Raw genomic sequence first — 11,761 nt, forward strand, 5'->3', positions numbered from 1 at the left:
TTTATTTTCTATATATAACCCCCACCTTCATCAACTTTAAAAACCTTTATCAAATTTACCCCAGATAATCAAAACTATGGTGTATGAAATTTAGCTCTATTCTTAATTCAAATCTTTTTTTTAAAAAAAGATTTTATTTATTCATTTGAGACACAGAGAGAGAGAGAGCATGAGCAGGGGGAGAGGCAGAGGGAGAGGGAGAAGCAGACTCCCCACTGAGCCAGGAGCCGGATGCGGGGCTCGATCCCAGGACCCTGGGGTCATGATCTGAACCGAAGGCAGACGCTTAACCATCTGAGCCACCCAGGTGCCCTCTTAATTCAAATCTTCAGTAAAAGCTCAAGTAAAAGCTCATTTTGTCTTCCCAATACAAATTAGACACACTTGCTCTGCATCTTGTTACGATCTAACTGACCTTTCTTCTCTAATCTGGTTCCTCGATTCATATCCTGTAAGTCAACACCTTCAGGAAAAAGTGATACTGATTACAGACCATGTCCTTAAATATCTTACTTAGGAGATAAATGATACATGAATTCAAGGAAAGTGTATATCTCCTTCCATGCAACTAAGACAAAATGAATTTTTTTCTTTTTTTTTTTTTTTAAGATTTTATTTATTTGACAGAGAGAGACATAGCGACAGAGGGAACACAAGCAGGGAGAGAAGCAGGCTTCTGGCTGAGCAGGGAGCCTGATGTGGGGCTCGATCCCAGAACTCTGGGATCATGACCTGAGCCGAAGGCAGACACCCAACAACTGAGCCACTCAGGTGCCCCCAAATGAATTTTTTTTAAGTGAAGGCATTTTAAAGAAGTGAAGCTGAGTCACTGGCTTTATACTCTGTTCTTTGGTATATCTATTCTTATCCTGAAAATAAATAATGTTACACATTCAATTCCTGTCTTGTATCGTTTTCAAGTATATTGCTGCCTCCCTGCCTCTACTTCTGAGAGTTCCTGTACCCTTCTTACTCTTTTTCTTGCTTCTTGCATATTCTTGATCTTTTGAGACTCATATCCAGTACCAAATTCTCTTTAAATATCCCACACCATTTTGGCCTGCACTAGTCTCCACCTGTTGATGAACCCTAAACACTTACATACTCTGTGATTTATATACCCTGGACAATTATGGTCTGTACCATTCTGTTGACTTACATACCTGGGGTCTCTGATTGTTTTCAGCTAGGCAAAAATTATCTTCCAAATTACATATGGGCTCCTTCCCTGCAAAGCAATATATGTTAGATATTCTATTTGTTCATTTCATAGTACTTAATGCAGAAATGGGGATATAGTATTCAAATACCTAGAATCTTGTAGCTTTAGAGCTAGAATTGACTAAAAAGATACAGACTCCAATATATATATATATATTTATTTATATTATATACCTGTATACTACACTAATATTTTGTGTGCATTATAAAACTTGCAAAAGGACCGAAATCTCATTAATGATGTTCTGTATAAATGGAAGTTCTAATATTTTATTCCCAAACACTTCTAGATCACCCTTGGCATTGATTTTAGAAATCATCAATTTACAAGAGGTCTTTTTTATTTTTTTTAAGATTTTTATTTCTTCACTTGAGAGAGAGAGAGCACAAGCGGGGTGGGGGTGGGGCAGAGGGATAGGGAAAAGCAGACTCCCCACTGAGCAGGGATCTGATGAGGGGCTCAATCCCAAGATGAGCCAAAGGTAGATGCTTAACCAACTGAGCCACTCATGCCCCAACAACAGGTCTTTTCAAAATAGGCTTTGAGGAACTTTGAGGTTTCTCCAGAGAAGCCTTAAAGACTGTTGCTGGGTGGAAAAGGGAACGGAGGTGAGATCTCAGATGTTTTCTACTTGCTACCCACCCACAATCATTTTCTTCAACCAAGTAACTTTATTATTTACTTTTTTCCATACCAGGGATTTATGAAATATTGTTTTTTGAACAGTTTTATTCCAAAATCATGTGTTTTAAAATCATGATATGAATAATTATTTTATTTAAAAATGAATAACACAGAAATAGAATGATTTATCAAAGTCACACCAATTAAAGCTTAATAACAAACTCCTGGTTGTTTGCAACAGAGCCTATCAAATTCCATTTATTCCAGAAATATTCTCTCTTTTTTTTTTTAAGATTTTATTTATTTATTTGACAGAGAGAGCGAAAGAGCACAAGCAGGGGAGCAGCACAGGGAGAGGAAGAAGCAGGCCCCCTTCCGAGCAGGGAGCCTGATGCAGGACTCGATCCCAGGACCCTGGGATCATGACCTGAGCCGAAGGCAGATGCTTAACCATCTGAGCCACCCAGGCGCCCCCAGAAATATTTTCTAAGACCTCTTATGTATCAACACAGAGACTCCTGATCTGTTGCATTTTTCACTATATCTCTCTTTCACTAAACGTAAGGATAAATGATACGGGCTACAGAATTGTGTTTAGAAAATTACTGTAGAGTTTCAAAGTAGATTAATGTAGGAGGAAAAAAAAACCAACTTATGTTCAAGGAATGATTTATCAAACAAAATATGTGATCCAGAAATCTAAAAAAAGTCAACAAATCTGTATGTATGAGAATTTAAAACATCAGCACACACACAAAAAAACCCATTATAAACAGAGTCAAAAAACAAGCAAGGGTTGGAAATTTTTGAAAAAAGATTTACTCATAACATGTAAAGGTCTCCTGTAAATTAATACAAATATGAAAACTGGGCCAACAAAAAGGCAGAGGAGATGAATATTCATTTTATAGAAGAATAAAGACAATTAGTATATGAATATATTGACATAATCAAATGCAATTTAAAATAAAAAAGGATACATTGTTCACTCAAATGGACACAAATTTAAATACTGATTATATTTATGATTCAAAACAAGTATGGGAACATTAACATATTCCTACACTAATATTGAAAGTACAATTTGAGAGAACTTTAAGAAGACAATTTGGAAGTGTCAATCAAAAATTAAACTACTCATATCCTTTTACCCAAGAATTCTACTTCTAGTAATGTACCTGTGGAAACTACACATTTGCACAAAGTTATTATTAAGTACTCTATCAGTGAAAAACTGGGGAGGGGCGCCTGGGTGGCTCAGTCGTTAAGCGTCTGCCTTCGGCTCAGGTCATGATCCCAGCGTCCTGGGATCGAGCCCTGCATTGGGCTCCCTGCTCAGCGGGAAGCCTGCTTCTCTCTCTCCCTCTCCCACTCCCCCTGCATGTGTTCCCTCTCTCGCTGTGTCTCTCTCTGTCAAAAAATAAATAAAATCTTAAAAAAAAAAAAGAAAGAAAAACTGGGGGAAATGCATATATAGAGAAATAAATAAATATTAATTACAGTGCATCAATTTTATGGACTATTTTAACAATTAGAAATAAATAACATGTGTTTATGTTCTAAAAAGATGAAGAAAAAATAATTATCCGGTGAAAAACTATCAACACACAATAATTTATGTGGTAAGATCTCATTCATATACTCCTCCACAATAAAACAAAAAAAAATACAGGGCTTCATTTTTGTGAATTTGAGTGTGGGTATGTGCACATGCAACACAGTTTAACAATAGTGACCTATGTAGTGGAAAGGGGAATCTTTGGTTGATTTCTGGGGTGTTTAGAATGTTTTGATAGTTATCTAATTGTGTTCGAGAGACTAGACGAGCCTAGGGTCCTCCTACTACACTGCCGTCTTAGCTCCCCTCACCATGGAATGCTTTGGAATAAAGAGAAACTATTGCTTTTTATTCCATTTTTTTTCTTTTTGTTTGAATGGTTACAAAATGCTGCTTTCTTTTTGTAATGTAAACATCTAACACATACGCTCAAATATATACATACATGTTAATATTCTTTTTCTGTTGCAGACACATGTATATACACATGGACACAAAAAAACATAATCTTAGACCTGAAGATTGAGTATAAAGATAATAAAATGATTGGTTTAGAGTTAAAAATCAGTTATTAGTTTACAATATTCATAATTGTAGTGGGGTAAAAAAAAATTCCTTGAAACTTTCCTTCCCTTGACAAAATCTTCCCTGATCTATCAATTCTTCATGGCAGGCATAACCAACCAATCACGTAACTGGTTGGGAAAGAGAGGCAAGAAATGAGATGAAATGAGTACTTATTTTTTTTTATTATATTATGTTAATCCACCATGCATTACATCATTAGTTTCTGATGTAGTGTTCCGTGATTCATGGTTTGTGCATAACACCCAGTGCTCCATGCAGAACGTGCCCTCCTTAATACCCATCACCAGGCTAACCCATCCCCTCACCCCCAGAAATCGGAGGGGGAGACGAACCATGAGAGACTATGGACTCTGAGAAACAAACTGAGGGCTCTAGAAATGAGTACTTATGATGCATCAAACATTTTACCTGTGGAATCTCATTGAATTTTCATCCGTCATAGTGAGGAGACTTTGACTATTTTAATTTTTAGATGAGACGTTTGACCTCAAGAGACTAAGTCACTTGTTCAAGGTTACCAGGTAGTGCATCCTGTAGCCGGAATTCTAGATGAGTCTTATTCTAAAACCAGCCTTATTAGTCAAGGTCTCAGCAGGAATAGCACATTTGAATTGGATCATTTGCGGAAGAGTTTAGAGAAGGGCATATTTATAAAAATTTGGACATGATGTGAGGAAGTCACAGGGGATAGTGCCTTTGCCAGGACTGGCAGCCCCCAAACCTGAAAGGGCAGAGAGTGGGACTGGTTAGGGGAATCTGGAAGACAGGTTGTCTTTGGAGAGGCCATAAATGAGACCTGCGACCTAAGATATTACCTCTCTCAGGAAATTCTAATCACCTAGGGAAATGTTCATGTGTTCAGGGATTCCTTCTGTAGTCAAGTCTGACTTGCCAGAGGCTTACTTTAGCAGTCTCAGTGAATGAGAAATAGGAGGTCTCAAGTCATCTTCCTAGATTCCCTAGCTTATTTGCAAGGATCACCCTGTGAAGTTTTCATTCCCTTGTACAAGATATGGCAGTGTTCTTTTGATACCATTTCCTTTCATGCATCTCCATAGTGATCTTGTGAATGCATTGGTGTGGCCTAGTCTCCAGAATCATCCAGTAATTGGATAAGCCAAGAATTTGTTCTGCCTCTTTCTTGTTTCTGCTGCTTGACTGAAAACAGTTCACTGTTCCTTAGGATCTGTTCAGGAGGGGAAACCCAGAAGAGAAATAATTAGAAACTCACTGACTGATTTGACTTTTATTATGAGCAAATACATAGGAACTTATGAAAAGGCACCTAAAGAAGTCGGAAAATAAATTCTTTAAAATTACTATGGCATCATGTGAACAAAGGGTAAATTGAGTATTGGGATACATAGAGGCCATTCGTGGGGGTAAGAATCCTACACTGGTAGACAGAATTTATAAGATAAGACAATGCTTTATTTAATGAGAGATTATGTAATTGAAGTGTTGGTGATTTATATTTAAAAATTGTGCACATTAATGGAAAAAGAAGGAAATGAATTTGAGGTTCTACTTTAGGTAAATAAAGAAAAAGAAAAGTGTAGAGGTCTAAAGTTTGCAAAAAATGTAAGAGAGACTTTGAAAAATGAAGCATTAAACCACTTGGGATTAGGGAGAGGAACTTCTTAGTATCTATTTCAAAGAATTCCAAAAACAATCATAACAATATCCTAAAAGGACAATAGTAGTTTGTAAAGGTAGCATTATCTTAAACAGGTGAAGTAACATAAACACTAAGAAAATGTTCTCTTCTTTGAATTCTAAAACTGTACCTGAATCGGTTAACTTGCAAAATGCTTTTCAACTCCATATAAATAGACTCTAGTATGTCTAACTACAGTATTAAATACTCCCCACAGTGGTTTTCATTTTTCATAGTGAATGTACCTGCAATCTAATATGTTTATTTATGCTCTAAAAATTTTTTCTCCGTTCTTCTGTAGACTTGGTATGCTGTGCATGAGTGGCAAGGTAGGCAGTCCTAGCCTTTCTTTGAGGAGGGGTTGGGCAGAAACTTAACATGAGTCTGGACATCAGAATGTGCTTTAAAGCTATCAGATAAAAGGTAGCCAGTGCAATATTGTGATGACCTTGTCCATGGCATCACCATCCCCAAAGGCAGAATAATAGAGCATTATGCTTATAAATGGGAGTAGAGTCTCCTACTTACTAGCTACTTGACGGTAAGCAAGTCACTTAAGGTCTTTAATTCTAGTTTTTAATCTGCATAAAACAGAGTAATAGCACGTTTTAAGGATGCTACATTCAGCACACAGGCTGTGCATTGCACTCTTAGGTAACCGGCACTGCTCTAGGTATTATATATATTAGCTCATTTAATCCTCCCACCAGCCTATGAAGGAAGGATTACCATTAATTCCAGTTCACAGATGAGGAAACTGAAGCATAAAGACACTAGTGATAAATAACTTTTAATATTTGGTCTGAAGAATCATCAGTCAATGACAGAAGTTAGTTCGCCCAATTTATTATAAGTAACTTTCAAAACCAGGAGAAAATGCAACATCCTCTTTAATATTTTATTAGTATAGATGCTACTCAAATTAGAAGTTGTTCTACCTGTTGGTATGGCATTATTCTAACTGGCTATTTTGATACAGGAGAATCTCTATTAAGTAACCTCCATTTTTCTCACTCAGTAGATGAACTATTTCATCTACAAATGACATTGGCAGCTAGCTATTCATAACACACTGTATCCTTTGTAACTGGAAAGGTAAGGACACCCTATTTTACCATTCCCAGCAGTTTAGCTCAAGGCTTTCTAATAGTCAGTTGTATTTATCCTTAAACCTATATTTATTCCATTTTTACCTGGTCTTTTACTCACTCATTCAATGAAACATTATACAAACCAATAAAATGTGAATGTGGAAAAAAATGGAATTGTTGTTTCCATGTAAACAAGTTATATGTTTTTGTTAACACTTGTGATGGTTAATTTTATATGTCAACTTGGCTGGGGTAAGGGATGCCCAGATACCTGATAAAACATTATTTCTGGCTGTGTCTGTGAGGATGTCTCTAGAAAATATCAGCATTTGAATCATAGATGGAGTAACGATGATTGCTGTCACCAGTGTGGATGGGCATCAGTCCATTAGTTGAGGATGGAATAGAACAAAAAGGCAGAGAAAAGATGAATTTGCTCTCGTTGCTTGACTTGGGACATCCATCTTCCCCTCCCCTCACACATCAGCGCTCCTGGTTCTAGGGCCTTTGGAGTGGGACTAAACCACACTACCAGCTTTCCTGGTGCTCTAGTTTGCAGATGGCAGATTGTGAGACTTCTCAGCCTCCATAATTGCATGAATCCATGCCTATAATAAAATATATGTGTATGTATGTATACATATTTGTATATGTATGTCTATGTCCAAATCTACGATCCAGATCTATATTTCTATCTGTATCTATCTATCTCCTATTGGTTCTGTTTCTCTGGAGAGCCCTGACTAATACAACATTTGAAAAGTTGATTTAAAAAGAAATGATGTGGGGGTGCCTCGGTGGCTCAGTCAGTGAAGCGTCCGACTCTTGATTTTGGCTCAGGTCATGAGCTCAGGGTTGTGAGATCGAGCCTTGGGTCAAGCTCTGTGCTAAGTATGGAGCCTGCTTAAGATTCTCTCTCTCCCTCTCCCTCTGCTCCTCTCTCTCTCTCCCCCCTCTCAAATAAATAAATAAATAAATAAGAAATTATGTTGAATTTGCTGTGAATGAGCCAAATATAAAAGTCTGGGGAAGGACTCATTCAGTATATCTACAGTCAAAGAAAAGAACAATTAGTATGTTTTATGCTTAAATTAAGTTATCATTTTATAAGTTCCGTCTCGAATTGACTTGTTCAATTAACAAAAAAAATTAGGTACAAATGTCACAAAGGATTGTAGGATTTTTCTGTATATATTTAGTTACTATAACCTGCCAACCTGAAATAGTGATCCTGGGTTGTTTTTCAAAACTTATGTAGCAAAATTCATGCATCCAATGTCTAAACACTTAGTGCATTTCAAGGAAGACTCTTGCACAAGCTATAGATCTCTGTCTCTCTCTACTTTTCTATCTAACCTAGGGATATAGCCATTACTAAGAAACGTTTTGTGATGAATTTTTGAGATTTGCCTTGTGAATCTTTTTTTTTTTAGATTTTATTTATTTGAGAGGGAAAGAGAGAATGAGGGGGGAGGGGAAAGGGGGAAGGTGAGGGAGAAGGAATCTGAGGCAGACTCCACACTGAGCCGGGAGCCTGACACGGGGCTCGATCCCATGACTGAAAATAATGACCTGAACCGAAACCAAGAGTCCAACACTTAACCCGCTGAGCCACCCAGGCACCTCTGCCTTGTGAATCATTTTTAAAGACACAAAAAATGCATCTTTTTTTTTTTTTTAAAGATTTTGTTTATTTATTTGACAGAGAGAGAGAGATAGTGAGAGCAGGAACACAAGCAGGGGGAGTGGGAGAGCGAGAAGCAGGCTTCCTGCCGAGCAGGGAGCCCGATGTGGGACTCGATCCCAGGACCCTGGGATCATGACCTGAGCCGAAGGCAGACGCTTAACCATCTGAGCCACCCAGGCGCCCCACAAAAAATGCATCTTATTACATTATGAATATTCTACATTTTGGATCTTAAAGACAAGTACATACCTGGGAACTCCTCCTCCCCAGATTCTCCAAATCTGAATAATTAGAGCTATTTCCAAAAAACCAGACCATCATTCAGTGATGCCACAGGCTCTGCAAAAAATTCCAAGAAGGATTTATTAAAATTGTGTTTGCAACAAAAACGTCTTTCCTTCATGTAAAACCTATCAAGTTAAATAATTTGCAGGGGCAGTACTTATTTTTTATACTTGCTTAAAATAAAATCACATTCTCTTGTATTACTTCTTATTCAGGTAATTCTTTTATCATTGTTAAATGTATTCAAACTAACTCCTATTCTCTTGATAGATGGATGGATGGATAGATAGATACAGATACATTTGAAATGAGCATTGAGATTTCTTCACTGTAGCCGGTATAGTCCTACTCATATGTGAGGTTTTGCTGATAAATCTGGAAGGAATTATACAGTCTTCCCATCCTAGCCAATTCTACTTATCCTTTAAAGTATCATTTTAATATCATAATGCTGTCTTTGACCATTCTGCCACATGTTTCCATGCTAAGAACATAGAAATCACATGGGCTTAATTGTCTAGAATAATACCTATTTTACTCTTTCTAATAACATTAGCCAAATGTATGACTACATGTGATTAACATTTTCATCTTTGGAAAGCTTTGTTACACAAATAAATTAAACGTAAGAAGACATTTCTTAGATTCCATAGCCTTATCTTTTTGTTTGTTTCAGGAAAATACTGCCACAGGATCTATAGTGTGTATCCAAATCTAGCGTATTATGATTCAGGCTTGGTCTTGGTTGTAACCAACAAAACCCAATTATGGCTTAAGCAGAAATACTATGTATTGAAAGAATATTAAGTAGCTCATTTATGTACATTATGTACACACCTGAGCACCTACCGCCCCTGGACTTTTAATTATATCATTATTGCTAGATTTGAAATATTACCAACACTGCAATGACAACTTTTTAATTCTTCTCTAGTTTTTGCATCCTTTTTCTGGTTTCAGTGTTACAGGCATAAATTTGATTAGCAATGCCTAGGCAATTTATCTGCTTCCAGTTATTTGGGGCGGGGGGGAAGCTGAACTGGAAATATGCATCCCTCTTAGACCTTATATCCCACCAAAATTTATTTAGTGGGAGATTCCTCCCAAATAAAGAGTTTTTAATGTTTAAAATAATGAAAAATATCCAATAGTTAGACCCTATCTCTTGGAGCTTTTGATACAGTAGGTCTAGGATTGAAGACCCATCAGTATATCACAGAAACTATGGAATTAAATAGTCCTGGGTTCAAATCTGTTTCTTACAATTTGTATGCTCATAACTAAATAATATAATCCCCTTTGTATCACAGTTTCCAGTGAGACTGAATCCATTTTGAGCCCTAAGGAACATCCTTGCACATCCTTCTGAATGTACCAAACTGCACAAGAAGGACTATCCCTGACACTGAGCAGTTTGTCTAGATGGCAATTAAGTAGGTTAAGGTGACCAGAGCATAACTATCGTGCAACTGCTCTTTCTCCATAGGAGAGGGACTGGCTTGTTTTCTGCTTGCTAAAATATAGCTGAGACCTTAGCTCTGTGTTCCTTAGCTTTTTTAAAGGTCTGGGGTTTGTCACTTTAAAAAAGATGGCCTGAGAGACTATGGTCATGGGCTTCACGATCACACTGCAGAGTTGGGGAGTAGTACAGAAGCCAGTTGTGACCTGGGAACTGAGGAGCAATCTGAAAGCTGGAAATAACAGAATTGTCTGTTTTCTGAATCAAGAAATGTCCTTGTGTGAAGTTGTGAAAAGGGGGGAGAGAGAGAGAAGGGAGAAAGAAAAGAAGAAGGAGAAGGATGTAAGAAAGGAAGGAAGAAGGAGGTGGGGTGTAGAAGAGAAACTTCTCTTCATCACATATAATTTTATTTAAGCTCATTAAAATAAATTATGCCAGCGTGTAGAATAAGTATGTGAATGAATGCATGTAGTAGTTTATGTATTAATAGGCAAATCACAAGGTAAATAAGATCTTAGTAATAATTGTGTTTCATAAAATGAAGGTACTTTGAGGTAGATATTGAGAGAAATACTTCTGGTGTTTTCTATAAGAAACAGGGCTTTCCAAACAGATTGAACAAGCTACAAAAAAAAGTCGTTAGAAAATGAGTTCAGTGTTAAACTTAGAGAATACTTTGACTAAGTTAAAGACAATATCCACACACCCACCAGAGAATTTAGATACTAAAGAAAACTGCTTTCTTTGGGAATAAATGTTGGAGATACTCAAGTATAAAATTATAATGTGCCTATGAGTAGATGAAAATAAATTCTCAATTAAAGACTATGACAATTTAACAAGAAGAGATTAGCATCTATTGGTTGATTAAGTCCTTGAGTAGAACCATCAGAGATAAATCTTCAAGGTCTTAACAGAGAAAGATTAAAATTATCTATTTATGCATTTAATATTTGGCAGTAGAATAGTGAGGATTTCCCATATAGACCTTTACTAACAATAGACTTCTGAAGGAATAGTTCACTGTATGTTATCTAATTAATCTGCACTATGCCCTGAGAAGCTAAATTTAGATAAGATTCTCATTTTAGAGTGAGAAATTGAAGTACAAAAAATAATTAATAGCCTATGTCATGAATTAGAGCTCAAAGAAAACAGGTTTTCACAGTCCCTCCTCAGAGCTGGCCTCAGTCAAAGTAAGATAATCAATTATCTATTCCTGAAATCTGAGGATCACCGGGAGAGCCCTCAAATGTTTCCCATCAAAACTGTCAAAATATCCATAATACATTCTTTTGGATCAACAAAAGTCTTGATGACCAAACGAACCTACTGTAAGTATCTCTGAGAGGATTAATGCATTACTATTTTTTTTATTCTTATGTTAATCCCCATACATTACATCATTAGTTCTAGATGAAGTGTTCCATGATTCATTGTTTGTGCATAACACCCAGTGCTCCATGCAGAACGTACCCTCCTCAATACCCACCACCAGGCCAACCCATCCTCCCACCCCCCTCCCCTCTAGAACCCCCAGCCTGTTTTTCAGAGTCCATCGTCTCTCATGGTTCGTCCACCCCTCCGATT

This window comes from Leptonychotes weddellii, chromosome 10 (genome assembly GCF_054177405.1).
Source record: "Leptonychotes weddellii isolate Sample4059 chromosome 10, ASM5417740v2, whole genome shotgun sequence".
NCBI lineage: Eukaryota > Metazoa > Chordata > Mammalia > Carnivora > Phocidae > Leptonychotes > Leptonychotes weddellii.